The sequence below is a fragment of the Ranitomeya variabilis genome, chromosome 5, assembly GCF_051348905.1.
Source record: "Ranitomeya variabilis isolate aRanVar5 chromosome 5, aRanVar5.hap1, whole genome shotgun sequence".
NCBI lineage: Eukaryota > Metazoa > Chordata > Amphibia > Anura > Dendrobatidae > Ranitomeya > Ranitomeya variabilis.
Window position 1 is genome coordinate 516,744,183 of NC_135236.1, and position 12,653 is coordinate 516,756,835.

The 12,653-nt window shown below is 42.6% G+C and overlaps 1 protein-coding gene across 1 annotated transcript in view; it reads left to right on the plus strand.

The window, feature by feature from the left end:
- The window catches only part of UBTD2 (ubiquitin domain containing 2), a 69,023-nt gene that overhangs the window by 41,257 nt on the left and 15,113 nt on the right, over positions 1–12,653 (plus strand). The window lies entirely within an intron of this gene.

Consider the following 12,653-nt stretch of genomic DNA (forward strand, 5'->3'; position numbering starts at 1 on the left):
CTCATGTTTTTGATGCGTTTTAATGGATGTAAAATCTTCAAAAGCGATGAAATTGAAATGTTGAAATCTGCAAATAAAAAATAAGCAGCATGTGCTAATTCACTTTGATGGCACCGTAAAATATTGCTTTTTTTTATGGGAAGTTAAACGTAGTTTTTTGGTGTTTTCAATTTTTTTTTCTTTTATCCAGCAAAAGTGTTTTTAAAACGTACACATGTCATCGCTTAAAACAAAATTCCAGAAAAGTTTATTTTGGCTGCTAAACTAAAACTTCCATCATAGGCTTGGTTTGGAATATGTTTGCCGTTCATTTAAGTCATGTATGGGAGAAAATAGTGCAGCACCAGTTTTATTCTTCTCACCATCTTGTTGGAAACCAGTGAACCCTACGATAAATTGATAATGTTTGCTGATTGCCTTTTGGTGCCGGTTGTGTAACTGATTCAGCACTGGATTATGGCTTCAGTTCACAAGAGAAAAGGGAAAAAGACACGCTACGCACCCTATACCGTTTTATTTTGATGGTTTTCTTTTTTTTTTTCTGCCTCCTTTTCTCTTAGGTCAGAGTTGTGTGTAGGCCAGTCAAGTTCTTCCATGCCAAAATCTCCCAACCATGCCTTTTTATAGCTCTTGCTTTATAAATTGGAGCACAGTCACTCTGATACTGAAAGGTCCTACCCCAAACTGTTCTCACAGTTAAACATGCCACATACCTTAGGCTATCAGATCCAACTACAGGTGGGATCTAATGGGCTACCTATCACTCAAACACCCACAGACTAGTGCATTGCACTACATAAATAGCATCACATGTTAATGTCTCCTTTAATGAGAAGTATTGTAAAATACAAATGTTAGGTGTAAAAAGAAAAAAAAAAAAAAGAACCCGAATCGCAGTTTTAATGATGTTCAAATAGTTTTTCTGGGGCAAAAAGGCAAAAACCATACATTTGGTATTTTATATCCTATACGGTGAACACTGTGAGAAGATGAAAATATGACTTGACTTTGTTTTTTGGGGATCCTCACAAAACATTGAAAAAGTGATATAAATATTGTTTGTATTCCAAAATGATACAAAAAACCCTGCACCTCATAACAGTAAAAAAAATACATACACACTCCTCCACATTGAAGTTCCAACACCATAAATGAAATTAATTATGGTAATGAGAGGATCAATAGACATGTTAATGAGATGCAAAAGACGAAAAAAAGGGAAACTTAGAGCATCTTATTATAAAAAAAAAATTACTGTGTATAGCCATAGCATTTTTGCCGCTAAGGTTTATTTTTGACTAATTTCAAAACCCAGAAGAATATCTTTTTGTGCCCTTCTCATGAAATTTGTATTAATTGTTGACCTATTGTGCTTTTCCACCCAACTTGCAGGTTGGAAAAGTAGTTTCTATACATCAGCGATTCTTGGCATAGTTTTGAGAAATTCATGAGGCGCTATTTCAGCAGTAGTGAACATGATTTTAAGGTTTTGAATAAAAAGAAAATTGTTTAAAAGCATGAAGCGGTTGTGAATCAACCTCTGAAAACCCATTCTGTAAATGTAAAAACAGGAAAATACAAGATTTGAGTGAAAACATGCATAAATTGATCCAATGCAAATCAATTTCATATCATTTTTAGGAATTCACTGAATCTGGTGAATTTGAACAATTTATGATTTCACTTTGCACAAATCCCCTTAAGCCGCGGCTACCATTTTACACATTGCAGAAGGATTACATGACCTCTGGCAGGCTACTCCATAATCCCATGTAGCTATTACATCACATTGTATAGAATCAGGAGTGACTCATAGCCTTAATAAAAGCAGAAGCAGGAAATGCAGCAGCCATTTTGTGGCGAGTCTGGATAGTGAGAGGACGTCACAGGGTAGCCATAGAGGTAGGGGGAGAAAGCCATAAGACACTGAAGTAGTAGTTCAGACTGTGCAACAGCTCAATAGTGAAGAATAGTGTGTGAGGAAAAGAGAGTAGAGGCAATTGGAAGATTTGGAGTACATATTAATCACATTGAATTTAATTTCCTAGGAAAATTTGGTGAATACGAATTTAAAAAAAAGTGTTCATCTCTAATGTTCATTGAAACTTGTGTATGTTATTTTAAATATGTATTTTCCTACCAATATTACATTCTAAACTATACATTATCAAGCAAGCGTGGTATTTCATGTGTACCCAATACAGTACATCGCTTTTAAGTCATTACCTCCTAGCCAGACTTGCACACGCCACATACTTACGTTACCATGTATGTAGCCGGTGTATTCCTAGCAGGTCACTATGATTTATGTGGTGGTTGTCGGTTTGCCAGCCATTGATCTTGTCGAAGAGCTCAATTATTAGTTCTTTATAATAATCATAATGCACAGTTGTGTTCACATGAGGCCAGAAAGTGACATCCTCAATACCGATCTTCAAACATGCACATTTTCAAGGTGCTATTTACCTTGGAGAATGAGAAAATTATTGGAAAGCGTTGCCACCCAAAACTAGTGTGTACATATTCCTTGCAGTGAACGGTTAGCAAAGTTCTGTGTACCTTCTTTTCCAAGAACACAGGGAGATCCCTTGTCATTGGCAGCTCTTTAAAAATCATTTTGATTAAAAGTGAAAAAAATTACAGAATTGAAGGGATTAAAAAAAGTTCCCTTTTTTTGTCCTGAAACATCGCCGTATTTGTCATTTGGGACAAATTTGATTCTAACAAAATGGAACAAATGACAATTTATTGTAATTTCTATGTATTAATACTCTGTCATGATAACCTCCAGACTGAAAAAAGAAACCTGTGATAAGATTTTAGGGAACTAATACAAGAATGGTGTAATCCTTGTCTTTCAAAACGGTCAGATGTGTGTCCGCACTATGACTGACGGGCTCTAGCTGTGTTACGGAGCATCAGGGATTAGAAGGAACTCTGATTTTGACTTGTTAATTCCTTAGATTCTACAGGCATGACCAGAACATCTACGTTATATTACATAGGGTGATGGCGATCAGTCGCCCCATGATGTGATCACATGACGGATTGTCTGTAGACTTGCCCCCGACATATACGTTCACTTTAGTGAGGCAAACAGAATCCTAAGTATGAAACGCTATCCAACACTCTTAAGTGGTAGAATAGTACTTTCTCTTGTATCGAGACCAGTTACTATTGCAATGAAATATACCTGGATTACCAGATCTTGTTATAATTCAGTGAATTTAGCCATTTTTAAGAGATAAGCTGGAACGTCACCAGGGAGTAACACATAGCTGATTTGCTTGAGATTGAATCTTGCTACGAAGGAAGTGCCTGATTTTTTATTTTTTTTTTCTTGTATCTATGTTTTGATTTTTTTTAAACAATCATTTGTATTGATTTTTAACATATAGATTTCAGTTTTTGATTATCACATTACAATTTGTAAGGTCAAAATACAGAAGAAACCCCTCATAAGCTCCCCCCTACCCTCCCTCTTCCCAGACCTGCAGGAAATAGTTGAATATTTCTTGTGTGCGCATCTCCTTTCTTTACGTACATCTTCTTAATCCCAAACCGTTATAGAATATTTAGTTTGCATCCATAATTTATATTACTACTTAACCAATGTGTCCCTACCACCTATTCCATCAACATTCAGATCAGCTATTTTCAACTTCCCCAGTGTTCCACCCATGTCCTCCAATATGTACCTACTGGTCTGTTCAAAGGGTTTCACAATTCCCTGAAGTCCTTTGTTTGTATAATGTTTAAGGAAAAAAGCTTTTCCACTTTGTCATGAGTGATGTTATATTCTTTTCCTTGTTACGCTCTGCTTCCATCCATTCTAAGTGAAACATAGTCTTCATTTGACCTATTATAGCTTTCCTATTTCGAATGGAACCACTCAACCAATCCTTTAATAAGCTTCTTTTGGCTATCAGACAAATTAAGTGGAACATTGGAGTTAACCCCTTCATGACCCAGCCTATTTTGGCCTTAATGACCTTGCCGTTTTTTGCAATTCTGACCAGTGTCCCTTTATGAGGTAATAACTCAGGAACGCTTCAACGGATCCTAGCGGTTCTAAGATTGTTTTTCGTGACATATTGGGCTTCATGTTAGTGGTAAATTTAGGTCAATAATTTCTGCGTTTATTTGTGAAAAAAATGGAAATTTGGCAAAAAATTTAGAAAATTTCGCAATTTTCAAATTTTGAATTTTTATTCTGTTAAATCAGAGAGTTATGTGACACAAAATAGTTAATAACTAACATTTCCCACATGTCTACTTTACATCAGCACAATTTTGGAACCAAAATTTTTTTTTTGCTAGGAAGTTATAAAGGTTAAAATTTGACCAGTGATTTCTCATTTTTACAACAAAATTTACAAAATCATTTTTTTTTAGGGACCACCTCACATTTGAAGTCAATTTGAGGGTTCTATATGGCTGAAAATACCCAAAAGTGACACCATTCTAAAAACTACACCCCTCAAGGTGCTGAAAACCACATTCAAGAAGTTTGTTAACCCTTCAGGTGTTTCACAGCAGCAGAAGCAACATGGAAGGAAAATATGAACATTTAACTTTTTATTCACAAAAATGATCTTTTAGCAACAATTTTTTTATTTTCCCAAGGGTAAAAGGAGAAACTGGACCATGAACATTGTTGTCCAATTTGTCCTGAGTACGCTGATACCTCATATGTGGGGGTAAACCACTGGTTGGGCGCACGGCAGGGCTCGGAAGGGAAGGAGCGCAATTTGACTTTTTGAATGGAAATTTGGCTCCAATCTTCAGCGGATAGCATGTCACGTTTGGAGAGCCCCCGTGTGCCTAAACATTGGAGCTCCCCCACAAGTGACCCCAATTTGGAAACTAGACGCCCCAATGAACTTATCTAGATGCATAGTGAGCACTTTAAACCCCCAGGTGCTTCACAAATTGATCCGTAAAAATGAAAACGTACTTTTTTTTCACCAAAAAATTCTTTTAGCCTCAATTTCTTCATTTTCACATAGGCAACAGGATAAAATGGATCCTAAAATTTGTTGGGAAATTTCTCCTGAGTACACCGATACCTCATATGTGGGGGTAAACCACTGATTGGGCATATGGTAAGGCTCGGAAGGGAAGGAGCGCCATTTGACTTTTTGAATGAAAAATGATCTCCATCGTTAGCGGACACCATGTCGCGTTTGGAGAGCCCCTGTGTGCCTAAACATTGGAGCTCCCACACAAGTGACCCCATTTTGGAAACTAGACCCCCCAAGGAACTTATCTAGATGCATAGTGAGCACTTTAAACCACCAGGTGCTTCACAGAAGTTTATAACGCAGAGCCGTGAAAGTAAAAAATAATTTTTCTTTCCTCAAAAATGATTTTTTAGCCCTGAATTTTTTATTTTCCCAAGGGTAACAGGAGAAATTTGACCCCAAAAGTTGTTGTCCAGTATCTGCTGAGTACGCTAATACCCCATATGTGGGGGTAAACCACTGTTTGGGCACATGCCGGGGCTCGGAAGTGAAGTAGTGACATTTTGAAATGCAGACTTTGATGGAATGCTCTGCGGGCGTCACGTTGCGTTTGCAGAGCCCCTGATGTCCCTAAACAGTAAACCCCCCCCACAAGTGACCCCATTTTGGAAACTAGACCCCCAAAGGAACTTATCTAGATGTGTGTTGAGCACTTTGAACCCCCAAGTGCTTCACAGAAGTTTACAACGCAGAGCTGTGAAAATAAAAAATCATTTTTATTTCCTCAAAAATGATGTTTTAGCAAGCAATTATTTATTTTCACAAGGCTAAAAGGAGAAATTGGACCCCAATAGTTGTTGCCCAGTTTGTCTCGAGTATGCTGGTATCCCATATGTGGGGGTAAACCACTATTTGGGCACACGCCGGGGCTCGGAAGGGAAGTAGTGACGTTTTGAAATGCAGACTTTGATGGAATGGTCTGCGGGCGTCACGTTGCATTTGCAGAGACCCTGATGTGTCTAAACAGTAGAAACCCCCCACAAGTGACCCTATTTTGGAAACTAGACCCCCAAAGGAACTTATCTAGATATGTGGTGAGCACTTTGAACCCCCAAGTGCTTCACAGAAGTTTACAACGCAGAGCCGTGAAAATAAAAAATCATTTTTATTTCCTCAAAAATGATGTTTTAGCAAGCAATTTTTTATTTTCACAAGGGTAACAGATGAAATTGGACCCCAATAGTTGTTGCCCAGTTTGTCCCGAGTATGCTGGTACTCCGTACGTGGGGGTAAACCACTGTTTGGTTGCACGTTGGGGCTCGGAAGGGAGGGTGCACCATTTGACTTATGGAACGCAAGATTGGCTGGAATCAATGGTGGCGCCATGTTGCGTTTGGAGACCCCTGATGTGCCTAAACAGTGGAAACCTCTCAATTCTAACTCCAACACTAACCCCAACACACCCCTAACCCTAATCCCAACTCTAGCCATAACCCTAACCCCAACACACCCCTAACCACAACCCTAACCCAACACACCCCTAACCCTAATCCCAACCCTAATTTCAACCCTAACCCCAACACACCCCTAACCATAACCCTAACCACAAGCCTAATCTTAAACCTATTTCCAACCCTAGCCCTAATTCCATCCCTAACCCTAAGGCTATGTGCCCGTGTTGTGGATTTGTGTGAGATTTTTCCGCACCATTTTTGAAAAATCCGCAGGTAAAAGGCACTGCGTTTTACCTGCGGATTTACCACAGATTTCCAGTGTTTTTGTGCGGATTTCACCTGCGGATTCCTATTGAGGAACAGGTGTAAAACGCTGCGGAATCCGCACAAAGAATTGATATGCTGCGTAAAATACAACGCAGCGTTTCTGCGCGGTATTTTCCGCACCATGGGCACAGCGGATTTGGTTTTCCAAAGATTTACATTGAACTGTAAACCTGTTGGAAAACTGCTACGAATCCGCAGCAGCCAATCCGCTGCGGATCCGCAGCCAAATCCACACCGTGTGCACATAGCCTAATTCTAAGGCTATGTGCACACGCTGCTGAAAACGCTGCGAATCCGCAGCGTTTCCGCAGCTGCGGGTCCGCAGCAGTTTCCCTTGAGATTATAGTTCAATGTAAACCTATGGGAAACAAAAAACGCTGTGCCCATGCTGCGGAAAAAACTGCGCGGAAACGTTGCGGTTTACATTCCGCAGCATGTCACTTCTTTCTGCGGATTCCGCAGTGGTTTTACAACTGCTCCAATAGAAAACCGCAGTTGTAAAACCGCAGTGAAATCCGCAGAAAAACCACGTTGAATCCGCGATAAGTCCGCAGCGGTTTTACACTGCGAATTTATCAAATGCGCTGTGGAAAAATCCACAGAGGACCAGAATACCCTAACCCTAAGGAAAAATCCACAGAGGACCAGAAAACCCTAACCCTAACCCTAACCCTGGTTCTGAACCTAGTGGGGAAAAAAAAATAAAATATATATTTTCTTTATTTTATTGTTGTCCCTAGCTATAAGGGTGATAAAGGGGGGGGGGGGGTCATTTACATTTTTTTTTATTTTGATCACTGCCCGGCAGGCAGATTCGGCGGGCGTACTGCGCATGCGCCCGCCATTTTGGAAGATGGCGGCGCCCAGGGAGGAGACGGACCGACACCGGGAGGCTCGGTAAGTATGTGGGGGTAAGGGGGGGGAGCTCGGGGGGTGGATCGGAGCACAGGGGAGGTGGATCGGAGCAAGGAAGGAGTGGGCAGGAGGACGGGGGAGCGGACAGGAGGACGGAGAGGACCGGGCCACATAACGGATGACTGGGGAGGAGATCGTGGGGGGGGGGGGGGGCAGAACATGATTTCCAGCCATGGCAGATGCTATTGCAGCATCGGCCATGGCTGGATTGCAATATTTCACCATTTTCATAGGTGAAATATTGCAAATTGCTCTGATTGGCTGTTGCACTTTCAACAGCCAATCAGAGCGATCGTAGCCATGTGGGGGCAAAGCCACCCCCCCTGGGTTGAAGTACAACTCCCCCTCTCCCTGCAGATCGGGTGAAATAGGAGTTAACCCTTTCACCCGATCTGCAGGGACGCGATCATTCTGTGACACAGCATATGCGTCACAGGTCGGATTGGCACCGACTTTCATGACGCATATGCTGTGTCACAGGTTGGGAAGGGGTTAATGTTTCCTTCCCTTTTTGTTGTGTGGCTCCATCTCCTTTCCAGTAATGGAAAAGGAACGGTAGCGGGTGCAATGATATATTCCCAATGCCCAAATTTTCCATCATATGCTTCGGCTTTCCAGAATTCTTGTACTTTAGGGCAGCCCCAGAGTCCGTGTAGTAAATTGGACTCTTAAGTTTACATTTTGGACAATGTACCAGGCGATCTCTCATTGTTCTAGATACTGGTATGTTGAAGGCCAGTATAGCGCTATGCATAATCCTAAATTGTCTCTCCAAACTTCACTCAAAATATTTTTCCGTACTGCCTGCCAACCTGCTAGTATTTTTCCCCAATTTCCTCATCCTCTATTTTAGCCCAGGATCTAAATGTTTGCTGTATGTCATCTATATTTGATTTTGAACTATGTAAGTTCAATCTTGAGTTCGCAAAAAAGAATTTTGGTTGGAAATTGTCCAGCATTTTGCTATGATATGTAATCTACCAGGACAAATTGGTAGACCCAATACAATGGATACTTGTGCTTTCTTCCATACATGGCTTAACAAGCAGTCATCAAATGATAAATTCTTTTGGAATATGCTGGTTCTCCATGCTGAGATCCAACTGGTGTAGAGATTTTGTGTTTGCATCACGTTAATGGATATGAACCAGGGGTGCACGGCCCACTGACCACATGCTGCCTGGGGTACTACCAGTTGTAGCCTGCGCAGTGTAAATGCATGCCTCTGGGGATCCGTATTGTCTCTGCTGAAGAACGCTAGTGTGCTGCTCAGTAAATTATCAGCACTTTCCTTCACTGCAGAGGAAAGTACTCATTGGTTATTACAGGCTCCTGTTTGCGCCTGTGACCGTGACTAGAGCCTGCCGTAAACTGCTTGTCTCAACTTCTGAAATGAGTACAATTTTAAAGTGCTTGTACCTATGAGCAACTTTACAGGTTACCCCTATCTAAAAATCCTCTTCATTTTCTAGAAAAGGATTTGGACTTCTATTGTATGCTGCTCCTTGCCTATCAGTAGTGGCCTGTTTCCTAGGCAAGCAGCGAGCACATGCAGGCGTTTCTGTGAAGCTGGCAGGATCAAGCCAGCTTCACAGCCTATGTAATCCTCCATAGGCTAAGCTGCCTATGCTAGCATCATTTGGGAGAGCACAGAGTGGGTCAGCCATGCTTATGGTCCAACCTTGTCAATCATGCTGAGTACCCCAGGCCCTGGCTATAGAAAGAATTCATCAGGTGAAATCATCTTTTTGTGCTGCACAAAAAATAATCACTCAGCAGTGCATTGTACTGTGCAAACAAGACTCGTGCTGCTGAGAACGATGGCAGCTTATGCTCACTGAACAATCTACACTGCTCAAAAAATAAAGGGGAACACTAAAATACCACATCCTTGATATCACTGAATGAAATATTAGGCTGTGTGCACACGTTCAGGATTTTTTGCATTTTTTTTCGCGATTTTTCGCTATAAAAACGCTAAAAAAAGCATACATTAAGCATCCTATTATTAGAATGCAATCCGCAATTTTTGTGCACATGTTGCGTTTTTTTTTCTGTGGCGGAATCGTGGGGATTCCGCACACATAGGAATGCATTGATCCACTTTCCGCTATGTCCACCATGCGGGAAGTAAGCGGATCATGTGCGGTTGGTACCCGCTACGTCATCTGGGGTCATTGCCGCGGTGCATTACTGGGAACGGAAGCTGCCAGGAGCATCGCGAGGAGCGGGAAGGCTGCAGGGGACGCAGGAAGCTGAGAATATCACAATTTTTTTTATGCAGCATCAATAGTAATGCAGCATCAATAGTAAAAAGTTGGTCACACTTGTCAATCACTGTTTGACAAGTGTGACCAACCTGTCAATCAGTTTTCCAAGCGATGCTACAGATCGCTTGGAAAACGCTAGCATTCTGCAAGGTAATTACGCTTGTAAAACGCTAGTGTTTAGCGGGAACGAATGCCAATTCCACATGCGTTTTACCCGCGGCACAGTTGCGGAATTGCCGCTGAAATTTCCACAGCAATTCCGGACGTGTGCACATAGCATTACAGTTGCAAATCTTTGTTACATAATGGAATGCGTTGAGAACAATAAAACACAAAAACGATCAATGTAAATCAAAATTAATACCCCATGGAGGTCTGGATTTGGAATTATGCTCAAAGTGGAAAATCAAATTACAGGCTTATCCAACTTCAGTGAAAATGCCTCAAGACAAGGAAATGATGCTCAGTTGTGTGTGTGTCCTCCACGTGCCTGTATGATCTCCCTACCACGCCTGGGCATGGTCCTGATAAGGCGGCAAATGTTCTCCTGAGGGATCTCCTCCAAGACCTGGTTTATGGCTTCAGTCAACTCTTGGACAGTCTGTGGTAAAACATGGCATTGGTGTATGGAGCCTAATGGCAGTTGGGGGTACCTTTTGGCTAGCTCATGGAGGGCTGTGTGACCCTCCAAAGAAATGCCTCCCCACACTGATCCACTGCCACACCGGTCATACTGGAGGATGGGGGTATCTGTGTACTCAGGACAAATTGCACAACTTTTGGGGTCCAATTTCTCCTGTTACCCTTGAGGAAAATAAAAAATTGTGGGCGAAAAGATCATTTTTGCAAAAAAAAAAAAAAAAAAAATTTATTTTTACGGCTCTACATTATACACTTCTGTGAAACACTTGGGGGGTTCAAAGTGCTCACCACACATCTAGATAAGTTCCTTAGGGGGTCTACTTTCCAAAATGGTGTCACTTGTGGGGGGTTTCTGGAGCGCCCCCATAGGACCGTGGGGTACTCGGTACCGGGTCCTTCGGTTCTCTCTCGGCGGGGATGTCACGGTGGCTGACCCGGTCCGTTGCCCTAGTGGAATGTCCGTTGTAAAATAAGGGAAAGGTCTTTAAAGGGATAATGTTCGTGACACCACCTGCGGTATTCGGTCAGGGTGACCGACGCTGCTTAGGGGTCCGCTGGGGTGATGTTATGGCAGCTAGATGGCATACCTTCCCACAGGTGAAGTGTGTCCCCAGGGCTTCCCATAGTGTAGATGGTGAATGGTGTGAGGCGCAGTGAAGAACGAGGACACAAGGTTGCAGTCTCTTTACCTTTACTGAAGGCTTCAGTGTCCACAGTCCAGGGTATGGACCACAGGGTAGGCAGAGTCCGGCCGGTCTGAAGGCAAATCCAGAGTCCCCTTATCCAGGTGGAATTCAATAGCCTTCCTCTAGCGCCTGGGTGTTGTAGTACCTCCCTGCTGAGCTTCTCGGTAAGGTCCTCACAACTATTGGAGATGTTAAGTCTCTTTCTCTCTGTCCCCCTGATGGATAGGATAGGACAAAACCCGTATGACTGGTGGCCTGAGGCTTTTTACAGGGACCCTACAACGCCCCGGCCCCCACAAATTGCCACCGTGCCTCCTGGGTATAAGGTCGGGCAGCTAACGTGGAATTAACTGTCCTACCAGTCTCTGAAGTAAAGCGTAGAGATCCTTACTCCCTCGGTATTCTGGCCACCGGGATTCCTGCGCCTCAGAAGGAGGCAGCCTTTCACAGGGCAGAACTCCTTCTGGTTTCCTCTCCTTTTGCTATGACTTCGTTTCTCACTCACTGCAATACACTTCTCTTCTAATGTCTCTTTCTTAGGATGCTGCCGCGCGTGGGGCAGGCGCAGCTCCGCGGACCCTCGTCCTCCTCAGACCAAAGTCTGGATCTGGCTGGAACTCACTCCAGCCAGCTTCTGCCAAACTCCGTCGGGTTCTGACTGGGTGAAGCCCAGTCAACTTCTGACTAACTTTCTAACCAAACCACCAGTTTTACCTAACTGTGAGGAGTGCCCTAATAGATAGAAGCCTAGCTCCCCCTGGCGGCCTGGAGTGTGAAGTGTGTTGTGTGGTTTGTGATACCTGGTAAAGAGATCTAGTTTATTGCCTTCAGACGTAATATCACTCCCCCTGGTGGAAGAACGACATTACTGCAACGACCAGGACTCTGGGGCGTTGCACTTCCACTGTTTAGGCACATCAGGGGCTCTCCAAACGCGACATGGCGTCCTATCTCAATTCCAGCCAATTTTGCATTGAAAAGTGAAACGGCGCTCCTTCCCTTCTGAGCTCTGCCATGCGCCCAAACAGTGGTTTACCCCCACATATGGGATATCGGCGTACTCAGGTCAAATTGCACAACAACTTTTGGAGTCCAATTTCTCCTGTTACCCTTGATAAAATAAAAACAAATTGGATCTGAAGTAAAAATTGTTTAACATTCCAAAAATTTCTGTAAAGCACCTGAAGGGTTAATAAACTTCTTGAATGTGGTTTTGAGCACCTTGAGGGGTGCAGTTTTTAGAATGGTGTCACTGGGGTATTTTCTATCATATAGACCCCTCAAAGTGACTTCAAATGTGATGTGGTCCCTATAACAAAAATGGTGTATGTAAAAATGAGAAATTGCTGGTCAACTTTTAACCCTTATGACTCCCTAAGAATAAAAAAATGTTGG